Genomic DNA, 16098 nt, shown 5'->3' on the forward strand with positions numbered 1-16098 from the left:
GAGATGGAGGTGGAAGAGGAGCAGGGGATTGGGGAGCCTCATTTGAGCTTCTGGGTGCTGGTGGATCCTTCTGACCTATGACATACTATCCTGGGGGCCACTCTTCAAGTTCTTCTCCTGGGAGACTTAAAGACAAAGCTACTTGTCTGAGCTGAGCAGCTCTAGGCAGAGGAAGGACAGCAGGAATTTTGTCAAAATGCCAAATGGATGGCCAAGAGGAAAAAGAGGAAGATAGTAGTGATGGCATCCTCTGGAGATGGCTGGCTATTCACAGCCCAGCGTAGGCTTGGCTCTATTAGCTGTGACGTGGGGAGGGACATTAAGATACCAGTCAGCAGTGTGGCCCTGTGAAAGCCATTCTTTATGACTGAAGTAAAGCAAAAATTTGGTTTTGAATTATTATCATCATCCCCTGACTCCCCAGCCCCTACTACATACGTGTGCACACACCCATACACACACTAACACAGAAGCTTGATATCTTGCCTTTGGAATTCTCAGGATGCCATATCAACCCTGCTCTGGGTAGTAATACATATACCTCCAGAACTAGGAAAAGGGCCTGGTTTTTAGCCTTCAAGAGGTAATGGGGAGGTTTTCTAGCACAAGATAATAAGGTTTCCCTGCCTTCCAAGTCCTCGGTTGGCACAGGTAATCTTAATTCCCTACCCTCTCCCAGTCCCCTGGTGATACTCAGCGAGGCTGTGATGGCAGTGGCTGACCCCAGGTGGTCCCGGCTGCCTGAAGCAAAGCGTACTGCTCTTCTTCTCACTTGCTGGAGGTGAATGAAGAAAGTGCGTTACACACCAATATCAGGGGGAAGATTGACCTGAAGGGTAATCTATGATACAGAGGAGGAAGAAGAGATCAAATTTAGCTGGTGCAAACTGAGTTAGCTATATAAACGTGGAAGAAACCGCACAGCAGATCTTGAGAAGAAACAAAGAAGAGAAAAAGGCAGAATTATAAACCAGTTTAACCACAAGAGTGAGGATAACCAAGGACGCTGAGTGAATCAGACCGTGGAGGGGTAAGGCCCAGTTAAGGCTGCACTGGCCATCACACATTCACCTATTCTGATCGGATTTCAATGAGAAAAATTACATGTGAATAAAAGAAACAGGCATGAGGGAGCAAAGTGGCACATGCTGCATCTTGGAGACTGTTCTGGGAAAGCAGTCCTCGGAGAAGTTTGCAATGAAAACCAAGGTTATATAAAGGGGTTAACTTGCTCTCCGGAAGAGAGGCAGACAGTCAGTACCAGAGACCTGTTGTTTCTGCTGCTTTGGTAGAGGTCATGGTAGTAATAAGTCCTGTTCCTGCATCCTGGCTAGCTTCATGCAGCCTCCGACCACCTCATGGCTAGAAATCAGCCCTGAGGGAATGCAGATGTTCACCCTGCGGTGGCCTCTTGTCGTTGTCCTGGGGATCAGGGCCCTCCCAGAGTGGGGCTGTAAACAAGGAGTCAATGACTAGAACTGGCCAGTGATCACACAGCCCGGGGGTTGTTTGAAGACCCTCACAAAGAAAGAGACAGGTTGGAGTTGGAAGGGTTAGTGACTTCTCTCAAGTAAAACAGCAGTCTGAGCCTTTGCTTTGGTTGGCCAGGGCCACAGATAAGAGCCTTTCCAGCATCTGAGGTCTTAGCTATGGAATAATGATAGCTTAGCCTGTTGTAAATAACAAGGGAAGGACCAGACTTTAACAGCTGAGATGATTGCACCAGATGTGGCCAAAGCTGTCTTCAAACAGATATCACCCACTTAGTATGGATCACCATGTGAGTGGTTTTACGTGTACATTTTACCTTTACATTCTCTCTCTTAACCATCACAATAACTCCATGGAGCAGATACTGTTTATTTTATGGATTAGGAATTTCAGATCAGAGAGGTTAAGTAACTTCCTTAAAGTCACACAGCTATCAAATAGCAGAGTTAGGATTCAAACTCAGGACTCCAAAGTCAATGCTACTCCCCCGGCTGTGTCTCCCGTTAAAAACCAGCTATACCCTCACCCTTGCCATGCAAGACCCCAAGGGTCTGTAGTCAGTATCCGTACCTTGAGCCAGACCTGGCCTTATTCTAGTTGATCCACACTTCTTAGTATAGTGTGTTAAGGATCCATATTGCATTTTATTGACTTCTTTCATAGAGACAGTGGTGTGCAAACTTGAGTGCAGATCAGAATCACTTGAAGGACTGACTCATTAAAGCATAGATTGTTGGCGCTAACCCTACAGTTCCTGATTCAGCAGGTCTGGAGCAGGGCCCAAGAATTTTCCCTTTTAACAAGTTCCTAGGTGTTGCTGGTCTGGAGACCACACTTTGAGAACCATAACACTCAGATAATCATGCTGGGGTCGGGGGGGAGACAGAGGGGTTAGTGATGTCCTGGAGAGGCTGGAGGGAAGGCAAAAATTCAGGCTGCAGAGCCTCAAACTGTTGGGGAAATCCAATGCACATTGTAAATTTTTTTTTTTTTGTAGGTTTATTCCTAGATATTTTATTCTTTTTGTTGCAGTGGTAAATGGGAGTGTTTCCATAATTTCTCTTTCAGATTTTTCATCATTGGTGTATAGGAATGCAAGAAATTTCTGTGCATTAATTTTGTATCCTGCAACTTTACCAAATTCATTGATCAGCTCTAGTAGTTTTCTGGTGGCATTTTTAGGATTCTTTATGTATGGTATCATGTCATCTGCAAACAGTGACAGTTTTACTTCTTCTTTTCCAATTTGTATTCCTTTTATTTCTTTTTCTTCTCTGATTGCCATGGCTAGGACTTCCAAAACTATGTAGAATAATAGTGGTGAGAGTGGACATCCTTGTCTCGTTCCTGATCTTAGAGGGAATGCTTCCAGTTTTTCACCATTGAGAGTGATGTTTGCTGTGGGTTTGTCATATATGGCCTTTATTATGTTGAGGAAAGTTCCCTCCATGCCCACTTTCTGGAGAGTTTTTATCATAAATGCGTGTTAAATTTTGTCAAAAGCTTTTTCTGCATCTATTGAGATGATCATATGGTTTTTATTCTTCAATTTGTTAATATGGTGTATCACATTGATTGATTTGCGTATATTGAAGAATCCTTGCATCCCTGGGATAAATCCCACTTGATCGTGGTGTATGATCCTTTTAATGTGTTGTTGGGTTCTGTTTGCTAGTATTTTGTTGAGGATTTTTGCATCTATATTCATCAGTGATATTGGTCTGTAATTTTCTTTTTTTGTAGTGTCTTTGTCTGGTTTTGGTATCAGGGTGATGGTGGCCTCATAGAATGAGTTTGGGAGTGTTCCTTCCTCTGCAAATTTTTGGAAGAGTCTGAGAAGGATAGGTGTTAGCTCTTCTCTAAATGTTTGATAGAATTCACCTGTGAAGCCATCTGGTCCTGGACTTTTGTTTGTTGGAAGATTTTTAATCACATTGTCAATTTCATTACTTGTGAGTGGTCTGTTCATATTTTCTGTTTCTTCCTGGCTCAGTCTTGGAAGGTTATACCTTTCTAAGAATTTGTCCATTTCTTCCAGGTTGTCCATTTTATTGGCATAAAGTTGCTTGTAGTAGTCTCTTAGGATGTTTTGTATTTCTGCGGTGTCTGCTGTAACTTCTCCTTTTTCATTTCTAATTTTATTGATTTGAGTCCTCTCCCTCTTTTTCTTGATGAGTCTGGCTAATGGCTTATCAATTTTGTTTATCTTTTCAAAGAACCAACTTTTAGTTTTATTGATCTTTGCTATTGTTTTCTTTATTTCTATTTCATTTATTTCCACTCTGATCTTTATGATTTCTTTCCTTCTGCTAACTTTGGGTTTTGTTTGTTCTTCTTTCTCTAGTTCCTTTAGGTGTAACATTAGATTGTTTACTTGAGATTTTTCTTGTTTCTTTAGGTAGGCTTGTATAGCTATAAACTTCCCTGTTAGAACTGCTTTTGCTGCATCCCATAGGTTTTGGATCGTCGTGTGTTCATTGTCATTTGTCTCTAGGTATTTTTTGATTTCCTCTTTGATTTCTTCAGTAATCTCTTGGTTATTTAGTAACGTATTGTTTAGCTTCCATGTGTTTGTGGTTTTTACGTTTTTTTCCCTGTAATTGATTTCTAATCTCATAGTGTTGTGGTCAGAAAAGATGCTTGATCTGATTTCAATTTTCTTAAATTTACCAAGGCTTGATTTGTGACCCAAGATGTGATCTATCCTGGAGAATGTTCCGTGCACACTTGAGAAGAACGTGTAATCTGCTGTTTTTGGATGGAATGTCCTATAAATAGCAATTAAATCTATCTGGTCTATTGTGTCATTTAAAGGTTCTGTTTCCTTATTTATTTTCATTTTGGATGATCTGTCCATTGGTGTAAGTGAGGTGTTAAAATCCCCCACTATTATTGTGTTACTGTCAATTTCCTCTTTTAGAGCTGTTAGCAGTTGCCTTATGTATTGAGGTGCTCCTATGTTGGGTGCATATATATTTATAATTGTTGTATCTTCTTCTTGGATTGATCCCTTGATCATTATGTAGTGTCCTTCCTTGTCTCTTGTAACATTCTTTATTTTAAAGTCTATTTTATCTGATATGAGTATAGCTACTCCAGCTTTCTTTTGATTTCCATTTGCATGGAATATCTTTTTCCATCCCCTCACTTTCAGTCTGTATGTGTCCCTAGGTCTGAAGTGGGTCTCTTGTAGACAGCATATATATGGGTCTTGTCTTTGTATCCATTCAGCAAGCCTGTGTCTTTTGGTTGGAGCATTTAATCCATTCATGTTTAAGGTAATTATCGATATGTATGTTCCTATGACCATTTTCTGAATTGTTTTGGGTTTGTTTTTGTAGGTGCTTTTCTTCTCTTGTGTTTCCCACTTAGAGAAGTTCCTATAGCATTTGTTGTAGAACTGGTTTGGTGGTGCTGAATTCTCTTAGCTTTTGCTTGTCTGTAAAGCTTTTGATTTCTCCATCAAATCTGAATGAGATCCTTGCTGGGTAGAGTAATCTTGCTTGTAGGTTCTTCCCTTTCATCACTTTAAGAATATCATGCCACTCCCTTCTGGCTTGTAGAGTTTCTGCTGAGAAATCAGCTGTTAACCTTATGGGAGTTCCCTTGTATGTTATTTGTCGTTTTTCCCTTGCTGCTTTCAGTAAATTTTCTTTGTCTTTAATTTTTGCCGATTTGATTACTATGTGTCTCGGCGTGTTTCTCCTTGGGTTTATCCTGTATGGGACTCGCTGTGCTTCCTGGACTTGGGTGGCTATTTCCTTTCCCATGTTAGGGAAGTTTTCAATTATAATCTCTTCAAATATTTTCTCTGGTCCTTTCTCTCTCTCTTCTCCTTCTGGGACCCCTATAATGCGAATGTCTTGGTGTTTAATGCTGTCCCAGAGGTCTCTTAGGCTGTCTTCATTTCTTTTCATTCTTTTTTCTTTAGTCTGTTCTGCAGCAGTGAATTCCACCATTCTGTCTTCCAGGTCACTTATCCATTCTTCTGCCTCAGTTATTCTGCTATTGATTCCTTCTAGTGTATTTTTCATTTCAGTTATTGTGCTGTTCATCTCTATTTGTTTGTTCTTTAATTCTTCTAGATCTTTGTCAAACACTTCTTGCATCTTCTCGATCTTTGCCTCCATTCTTATTCCGAGGTCCTGGATCATCTTCACTATCATTATTCTGAATTCTTTTTCTGGAAGGTTGCCTATCTCCACACTTCATTTAGTTGTTTTTCTGGGGTTTTATCTTGTTCCTTCATCTGGTACAGAGCCCTCTGCCTTTTCATCTTGTCTATCTTTCTGTGAATGTGGTTTTTGTTCCACAGGCTGCAGGATTATACTTTTTCTTGCTTCTGCTGTCTGCCCTCTGGTGGTTGAGGCTATCTAAGAGGCTTGATGGGAGGCTCTCTGCACATTGTAAATTAATGTGTGTTTGTTGTCTACATTAAAAGTACCAGGACAGGGGCTTCCCTGGTGGTGCAGTGGTTGAGAATCTGCCTGCCAATGCAGGGGACACGGGTTCGAGCCCTGGTCTGGGAAGATCCCACATGCCGCGGAGCGACTAGGCCCATGAGCCACAACTGCTGAGCCTGTGCGTCTGGAGCCTGTGCTCCACATCAAGAGAGGCTGCGACAGTGAGAGGCCCATGCACCGTGATGAAGAGTGTCCCCCGCTCGCCGCAACTAGAGAAAGCCCTCGCACAGAAACGAAGACCCAACACAGCCAAAAATAAATAAATAAATAAGTACCAGGACAGATTCTTGAAACAAGTAGGTTTACCCCTGTACCCTCACAAAGGGAACTATTTTGCATCTTCTGAGTCAACCTCACATGAAAGTGGAGTAATTCTCTCACGCACTCACAACTTTTATAGTTCCGGAGTCCTGAGGGATTGTTTTGCTCCTAATGCCTGTTTCTCTTCCATCCAGCGTCATTCTTTAAGAGTCTGGTACCCTAGGAAGTGCCACTTAAATGCAAACATGTTGAGTAGGTAGTAAGCCTATAAGAGGCAGTGTGCATGGAGGTTAAGGGTGCAGGCCTTGGAGTCAGACATCCTGAGCTTCAATTTCCACTCTGCAACGTATTTATTTATCCTTTATCAGATAAATCATCTGCCAATGAGTAAAGCAAGAGTTACAAAAATACGGACCATTGTCTTACGGCATCGTGAGGTTAGAGTACTACTTTAAGAGAGCAGAGCATTCAAGGAGCACACAGGAGGAGGACACCAGAGGAAGGTAAATGATGGGGGCTGACGCAGGAGACATGCTAAATGTTAGACTCTGATGTCACAATGTTGCACAATATGCCTATAGCTGGAAGAGAGAACTCCTCTTATTTATGAATTAGACTAAACAATCCTGGTATTTATTTGTTTATGCTTTTCCTTTCTGGAATTGACGATCAATCCACATTAACTAAATCAGAAAGTTCTCAGATTTCTTTCCCTCCAAATAATATTTAGGTGAGTTAAGTGTAAATGAAAATGAAGCAGATGGATTAAATTGCCACTTAAGTACACAGAGGGTTGAGAAGCAAATGGAAAAGGCAATTAGCAAAAATCCCATTCTGAGTTCACTGAACCTGAAACACTTGAAAAGGTATTTGCCAGGTGAAACAACCCCCAAAATGCAGCTGCAGCTCTCCAGACCCCAAGCCCTCTGTCACTGGTCTCCCAGAGTCCCCACCTGCCATTCATCTCACTCTGCTTTCACCAAGAGCCATACAGACAAGCAGTAAACTTTCATTTTCATCATGAGAACATATTCCAATTATTCCTATTCTTTTAACAATGAAACTGCTCTAAAAATCCTCTGCTTTTGAAACTGGCCTTCAAGTCTTATAATTTTTGCCACTGAAAAGCACAGAAACAGATCAAGGTGAATGACTATATGGGTTTGAAATCCACTATTGATGTATTTATTCATGTAATTGGCAGGTATATACCAGGCAACTGCAATGTGGAATGAATGCATATGCAAGTATTGTGTCCTAACTCAGACAATCAGACACCAGGATGAGTGACATCCCTCAAAGACATTATACTTTAGAAAGGGAAGTAAAACTCACACACACACACACACACACACGCACACACACACACCCAGATGAAAAGAAAGATAGTATCAATTTGTAGCCAAAAAAAGAGATTACAGGAGTTTAGCAAGCAGAGTCCAGAGAGCAGCAAATTTAAGTAGAAACTATGAAAGAGATCTGAATTCTCAGCTTGGCCTTACCACTCACTAGCTGTTTCTGCCTGGCAAGTCACTCTGGACCTCGGTCTCCCCACCTATGGGTGGTTGGAATAGATTAATTTCCTAGCATTAGCACCCTTTTCATTTTTTGTAAATGAAATCTTAACACAGAATTCCAGTATATTAAATAAGTCAAAGCAGAGCTTTTCCAGGAGACCCTGGGTGGAGCCCCCTCTTACCATGTCATCCAAATCTGACAAAACAGAGGTGGAAACCTCTGGACTAGATGCTTGAAGGTAATATCAAGTCTAAAATTCTATAAGCCTGGAAAATCACTCCCAGATGAGGTGAACAAAGATGTCTTCAAAGGAGAGGCAGAAAACCGGATAAATACAAAGGAACTCATGGAAGGGGCACTTCCTCATGGTGTATGGACTTCCAAGCGGCCTTAACACCCAGCAGTAATGAGCTTGCCCACTTTCACGGAACAAGATGAGTAGGAGGAGCATTGGCTTCAAAGTCAGATGGCTGAGTTTAACTCATTACGCTATGAACAGAGCTGGATGACTGCGGACAAATCACTTTATTTCTCTGAACCTAATTTCCACGCCTTTAAAGTGGTTTCATAATGTCTATCCTCACAGGGTTGCTGTAAGTTTTAAGTAAATTTTATACACGCACACACTTTTTTTATTGTGGTAAAATAAAATTTACCATCTTAACCATTTTAAGTGTACAGTTCAGTAGTGTTAAGTATTATTCACATTGTTGTGAAACAGATCTCCAGAACTTTATCTGGCAAAACTGCAACTATATCCATTAAACAATTCCCCACCCCCAATCCCTGGGAACTAATATTCTGCTTTGTTTCTATGGATTTGACAATTTTCCTCATGTAAGTGGAATCATACAGTATATAACATTTTGTAATAGACTTATTTCACTTAGCGTAATGTTCTCAAGGTCGTCTGTATTGTAGCATGTGACAGGATTTCCTTCCTTTTTAGGGTTAAATAGTATTCTATTGTATGTATAAAACACATTTGGTTATCCATTCATCCACTGATGGATATTTGGTTTGTTTCTATCTCTTGGCTATTGTGAATAGTGCTAAGTGAATAGTATACAGTTAACCCTTGAACAACACAGGTTTGAACTGGGAGGGTCCACTTACACACAGATTTTTTTCAATAGTTAATACTACAGTACTACACAATCTATGGCTGATTGAATCTGCAGATATGAAACCACAGATACAGATGGCTGACTATAAATTACACGTAGATTTTCAACTGTGCAGAGGGTCAGCGCCCCCAACTCCTGCATGTTCAAGGGTCAACTGTATTTGAACAACCCTGATTCTTTAAGTATTGGCTTTCTTTGTTTTCTTGATATTTTTGTTTTTAAGCAAAGATCAGTATGCCTTGTCATTTATATTTCATGAATTTTGCTATTCTATCCACACACATTTCCTGTTCTTCTTGTAACCAGTAAAACTCCTTTATGACCAATAGGCCAGGGTAAAGATGTAAGGAGCAGCTCATAATAAAATATAAAGACCGAATTAGCCCAGCTGAGTTTTGAACCCATAACAATGACATCATGGTACAATGATTCAATTGAGCTTAGTAGCTATTGTCTTCTATTACAAAACTGCCTACTCCTGAACTAAAGCAGCAGTAAGAATTAGAAAGATCATCTCCAGTTTTCATTAAAATACTCTTGGATTTCTTACTTTGTTCCCCTGCTTCCCCCCCCCCTTTTTTTTTCCACCAGAGAAAGTCCAAACAAGCTTGCACGCATTTTGGAACTAGACAGATTTTGTCTCTGAAATTTCTGCTTTCCTATTCTGTGAGTTGAATGAAATATTCCAAAAATGAATCTAAAATTACCTTCATTTGTTTGATGTAAGTTAAAGCATTCCAGACAAAATTCTGCTTCCACACAAAAAGTGGTCATCCACTGATGACATGACTATTAACAGCAACTAAGACATAATTATTTTAGTGGTCACCCCGAAGATTATCTGCCTAGCACTCCTTTTTTGCTCTTTTTAATGTAATTGCTCTCCTCACTTTGACATGATCTGCGTTGATATTTTTCATCATACTTGAATTTTTTCAGCCAATTGCTGCAATTAGTTTGCTGCCTCCTTCTTCTAAGATTACAATTTTATGTGTGTTGGACCGCTGGGAATTATTCCACAGGTCACTGACACTGTGTTCACATTTACAACAGCTCTTTAAAATCCTTTTTTGGTAATTTTATCACCTCTTTACCTTTTTGTCTTGACTGATTTCTCTCTTGTTTATGGGTCACATTTTCCTATTTCTTCACCTAATAATTTATGACTGGATGCTGGACATAGTGAATTGTTAGTGTCTGGATTTTGTTCCTTTCTTTAAAAAGTACTAGTCTTAGTTTACCTCTGGATCATCAAATTATTTTGAGGCTTCTTATAAAACTTAGTAAGAATGGGTTTTTAAGTAGACTCTGGGAATTATTCAGCTTATAGCTCCCTAGTAATTCATCATTTTCCCAGCAGCTCTTCTTTGCCTGGCCTTGTGGAGTTTTCACTGAAATGTGTACAGTTTAGTAATTATCCAAGGAATTGAGGAAATCCCTATGCAGATTTCTATGCTTTTCTCTGGATATCTTCTTTCTCTAGTATTCTGTGCCACAAATTATAGCCACCTTAGTCCCTCAAACTCTGATCTCTGAAACTACTCAGCTCAGCAAGACCACTTTGCTCTACCTGGCTTTTTTCTTCCTGTGCAGAGTCTAGAAGTTGCCTGCAGGTAGGAAGCTGGGATGATCATATTGTTCACCTTGTTTTTCTTTTCTCCACCTCCACAGTCCTCTGATGTCTATGTCTATGGGAACAGTTGTTTTCAGATTTATTTTATAGTGAGAAGACTATTCAGGTACCAGGTATCCTGTCATGGCCAGAAGGTCAAAAGTTGATTAAAAGAAAAAAAAGCTGCAATTTTTGAGATTCTATTATGGACCATGGGTTTTACATACATTATCTCTATTCTTTACAACCGTTGCTGAAAGGTTGGTAGTTTATTTTCATTTTATGGACAAAAGATCAGAGGTTCTAAGAGGTACTGTCATTTACCCAAGATTGTATAGCCAATAAATGAGTTCTGATTCCAAAGAATATTTGAAGCAATTGGTAGATCATTCCTTTTTTATTTATACAGCTACACTGGCTTTATCATTTCTATTTTTCCTCCTTCCAGAATCCTTATCCACTGATATTTTAAGATGATACCTTCTTAAATGGAGACAACCACAACCCTACAGTTATCTCAAAGGACTAACAGGTTAAATTTCCTGGAGCTTAAATTTTATTTAATAGTAAGTGTTTTAAAACTTCACTTTTATTTTAAAACAAATATATATTATATTGATATGTATTTATATGTAACAAATATATATGTGTGTGTGTGTAACCTATATTATGGAGTAGAATTCATGGTCAACATGAATATTTAAGATTTAAAGACTTTAGAGGAATGTTGTTTTTCTCCAGGAGGCTGCACTGGGTTATTCTCTCAGAATCCCAGAAGTATAACTTCACTTTCTTCTATTAGGGGCACTTGTGAAAATTCTGTGACACACATAGGCATGAGGATATGTGCATCACATAATGGTTGAAGGGAGGATAAGAATGCAGGTAATAGATGTTAGAAATAAGAGGGTAACCCTATTCCATAATAGGATGGAGTACAGTTTTGACTCTCACAGTATTTTCTGGTCTCTAGTTTTATTTTATACTGTAGTGCATCCTGGTTGCATTTATGAAGGAACATTTTATCTCCCTTCTCTCTACCGTGGTGGCTTTCAAATTTACGAGTCTCTAAGACTCACTCAGGGAACTTTTTGAACATCCAGACTCGCAGTCCCCACCTCCTAAAGGTCTGATTCTGTGATCTGAAGAAGGGCTCAGAAATCCACAGCCCATCAAGCTCTTCATGTGATTCTAATGGTCCTCTGACCACACAGAGAACTGTGGTTCTTTCATATACCACAGGTGCTGTCCAGGGCTCATCCACAAGCCTGGGGAGGATATAAAACCTGCCCATACTTCTTATCAGTGGGCAATAGCTACAGGAAAATAATACCAACTGTTGAATAGAAATTTAGTTCAGTCATATTTTCGAACCTCATTATTTTAGTTGGCCAAGCAAAAATCAATTTATAAATGCTACAGAATTTCACCAAATGGCTCATGAGCTGGGATCTTAGACTACAAAAGCAGAACCACACATTTCCTAAACTCAAGCAGCTTATGTGCTAGTCAAAAAGACAGATGTGTGAGCAGTTAAATGACAGTGTAAATCTGATAAGTACTATTCCTGAGGTAGGAAGTGGGAGAATGGTGTACAAAACAGCTAACGGCTAGAGGGCACTCCGTAAAAGCTACATTGAATCAGTGACATTTAGGCTAGCAGTTGAAGGATAAGTACACATTTTCAGTAACACCAGGGGCAAAGAAAACGCACAAAATACCTAATCTGACCCTTCAGGCCTGTCCATGGAATGGCCAGAAGTTCAGTATGGCAGAGGACAGGGTGATGACATGTAGGGAGAAAAGCCCATCTCTTCAAACCATAACAGGTGGGTCTGTCCAAGAGCTAAAGACAAGGGCATATGTGGCAAGGAGTGGAAGGGGGTAAGGATAAAGTACAAAGGGACTGTTTAAATCCACTCAAGATGCAGCCCGGGGCCTACTCTATGCCTCTGCAGAGCCAGAGAGTTGTTTAAATGCCCAGAAAATTGAGCCCAGATGTTTTGACATGAGGACCTCATTTCCCAGGAAGTCAATTAGACACATTTTTTGCTTATCCATGGAGCTCTGGCCTCTGCCAGATTATTCCGCACTCCAGGGGATGTGTCGTGTCTCCCCAATGTAATTGTCATGTATGTGTCTGCAGCTAATTGATGCTTGCTTACTTTTTAATAACTAGTCAGGTGGTGGTAATAAAAACTGGACTGAAAAGAAAACAAACCTGGGCTGAGTTTCATTTAATGACTGTTTGGGTAATGAAAATTAATAGCAGAAGAATCCAAGCACAGCCTGCTTTGACCTTGTGTGCTAAAATGGAGGAGGGCTGAGGGGCGTCTACCTGAGATTCCCTCAGCCGTATTTCCCGCTGGGTGAAAGGGGTGGGGTGAGGAAAGGAGGCCAGGTGTGAGCTGAGCCTTTTTCAATTCCCTGGAGAAAGACACTGAGTAATCATCAGTAGAGCAAATAAACTTGTCTTAGAACATTCCCTTCTCATTTTTTTCACCCTTTCCTCACTCCTGGCACTTCTTCCCTCAAAATATTTTCATGTAGCCCTGTTTTACCAAGCTCCCCACTGGAGAATTGCACGAGGCCTGTCCAACCAGGGGGATCTCTGGGTACCACCTTGATCTACCACGTCCAACAGAAAGTGTTAATGGAGGACTGCAGCAAATGTATGACAGACAGTTCCACCAAAAGCCCAGAAACCTCTGGAATAAAAATTTAGATCACTTCATTAGACAAACAAACTGAATCAGTTGAAGCTTGGGCAAGAGGGAAAGAGAATATAGAATGGGTAATATCAGAGGAAATTCATTAATATCAGCTACACCCTTGCAAGTAGTTAGAAAATAATTATTTTAGCTCCTCTATGTATTCTTCTTGCTGTTTTCTATTCACCACTCAAGCCTGGGCCCCTGCACTTAACACTAGACTCTTTTATTCAGCTGACCTTGACATCTGCCCTTAGAAGTCTTATAGGCATCTTCAGCTTAAAGTGTCTAAAAACAAACTCTTTATCTGCCCCAATTCCTCCATCTCAATAAATGGCAACTTCTAACTTTCCATTTGCTCTGATCCAAAACCATGACATCATTCTTTATTCCTCTTTCTCTCACACTTCACATTTAATCAATTAGCAAATACAGTTGGCATTCTACCTTCTATAGAAGTCCAGAGTATAATGATTTCTCATCACCTCCCCCTCTGTCTCCCTGGCTCAAGCCACCATCATCTCTCCAAGAACCAGAGTCTTTCTGTTGGCAGCCTCTGAGAGTTACCTGCATTCAGGCTAAGAGATAACTTTTATTGAGCTTCTATTAAGTGCTAGCCACTGCTCGAAGCATTTCAAGAATAGGAATTCATTTGATCCTCATAACAACTTCATGAAGTCGGCACTGTATTTATCTCCAAGTCTCCAAATGAGGAAACAGAGGCATGAGAAGGTAATCATCTTGTCTAAGTTCACAGTCCTGCCCTGGTTACTGTCTGTCTTAAGGCCTGATTGGCTGCTTCTTCCTCTGATGCTGGGCACCAACAGTGTCCTTCCAATAAGTTATTATTAGTAAAGATAACTTTATTTTGCTTGCATCCAAAGAACCATCATATGCTGGTCTCACCCATCAGAATGTCCTTCCCCGTGTTTTTTTTTTTTTACCTTAAGGAAAGACATTTAATTAATTAGTGTTCATAACTGGTAAGTGGTATATCTATGTGTGTGTGCCGGAGACCTCAGAGGGGAAAACTGCACTTTCATAGAAGACTCCTATGTATACAATCCCTTAAGCCTAGAGGAATGAATAATTAACAGCAAAATTCCTGGCACCATGATAGGTTCATGATGGAGCTTTTGGGGAGGGGAGGGGGGGAAATCTGCTCATAGATGATTTCCCTGAAGTCACATCTCATCATTGATCCCTAGCCCTGGCAACAGCCCCTATGTTTAGCCTGAAGCCTCAAGAAAAGACTCAATCCCTCCCCTGCTCTCATACTGAAATTTTTCTGAAAACTCATCTGCTGGTAAAGTTCCATGATATTTTAAAAAAGGATTTAGAATGTCAGGTTAAGATATTTGGCAAACTAATAAAAATATAAAGAAAAATAATCCTATCATCCCTCACTTTTTTTTTTCCTATTTCTCTCTTTCCAATCTCCCTCCCTCCCCACTCCCAAACCCTATCATTTCCAAGAGGCTAAAAGAAGCTCTATATATCGTACTCAGGAGATTTTTCTGGTTTCTATTCGTTAAAATGCTCCAAAGGTAACAGTGGAGATGGACATTAAGTAGAGATGTTGATTTGTTAAATGTGGCCACTAATTTCCTCCCATAAGAAAAATATTAAAATGGCCTTTGGAGCCAATTTCTTTAGAGCTGTTTTCACATAGTTTAACAAAAGGACAAATTTGCCAACTGCCAATGAAACCAGCAGTAAAAATGAAACCCTCGGGAAATGCTTTAATCTAAACCACATTCAAAATGGATAGACTTATCAAGTATGCTTTTTAAAAAACTAACAGTTTTCCAACCACATACAAAGGGATGGAAGGTACTTTATGTTAGGAATTACTGGACAAACTCAAGGTTCTTCCAGATCTGATTGTGTCCAAGGTCAGAATAGTCAGTACCAGCAGAGGACTTACAAGGAATCAAACAATCTTGGTTACTAACACAAACAGATATCACATCTCCAACCCCTGTGTCCATCTCAGCTTATCTCGTACTCTGCAAACTAGCAAAATGAATTCAGAAATCAAATATAGAGAGGGAGAAACAACAAAAGGGATACACAGTCCTTAGGACATATATTAATTGGGTGGAGGGTGTGAATTATTCATACTGATGAATACTTGTTAAATTCATCTTTTCACTCAGCAAAGATTTCTGCTACATGTGCTGGGGAAACCATGATGAATGAGGGTCTCAACTTTAATGCTAGTGTGGAATACAGGCACTGCAGATGTTTTTAAAGGTGTGAAAAGTACTATGAAAAGTGCAGCAGAGGAAGCTGCAGAAGCACATAATGGGTAAAATTATCTGGAGGTCAGATTAGGCTTGTGTGAGGAAGGGACAACTAGTACTGAACACAAAGAATGAACAAAAGTTAGCAAAGTAGAAAAGCGTGGTGAAGAATGCTGTAGGAAACAGCATGTTTACACGTCTGGAGAGAGAGGAAATGAAAGATGCCCAGCGGGCAGCCAAGGGGCTACATGGAAGCAGGGTGCAATGGGGTTGGAAAGGTGAGCAGAGCCAAAGTGTTACTTAAACAAGGTTTGGATTTAATTTTAGGAGCAAATACATGCCATTGAAGGCATTTAAGCTATAACAACAGGAAGGGTAATATAATTAGACTCACAGTTTTCAAAGAGTATGTTGTATGCAGACTAGAGGCTAGATTTGAGAAAGACAAGAATGAATAATTTAATTCATTCACTAAATACCTATTGTACAACTACTGATGACAATATTTGCCTAGGTGCTAAGGATATGGCAGCAAATGAAAAAAAAGATAAACATAGGAACATCAAAAAAGGAGATTAATAAGGTAGTCCAGATGGGAAGTGAGGGTGCACGGACTAGGGCGCTGACTGTAAGACGATCTGAGAGATTTATGAGAGATCTTCCGTATGA

This window comes from Balaenoptera acutorostrata, chromosome 12, assembly GCF_949987535.1.
Source record: "Balaenoptera acutorostrata chromosome 12, mBalAcu1.1, whole genome shotgun sequence".
In the NCBI taxonomy this organism is placed as follows: domain Eukaryota; kingdom Metazoa; phylum Chordata; class Mammalia; order Artiodactyla; family Balaenopteridae; genus Balaenoptera; species Balaenoptera acutorostrata.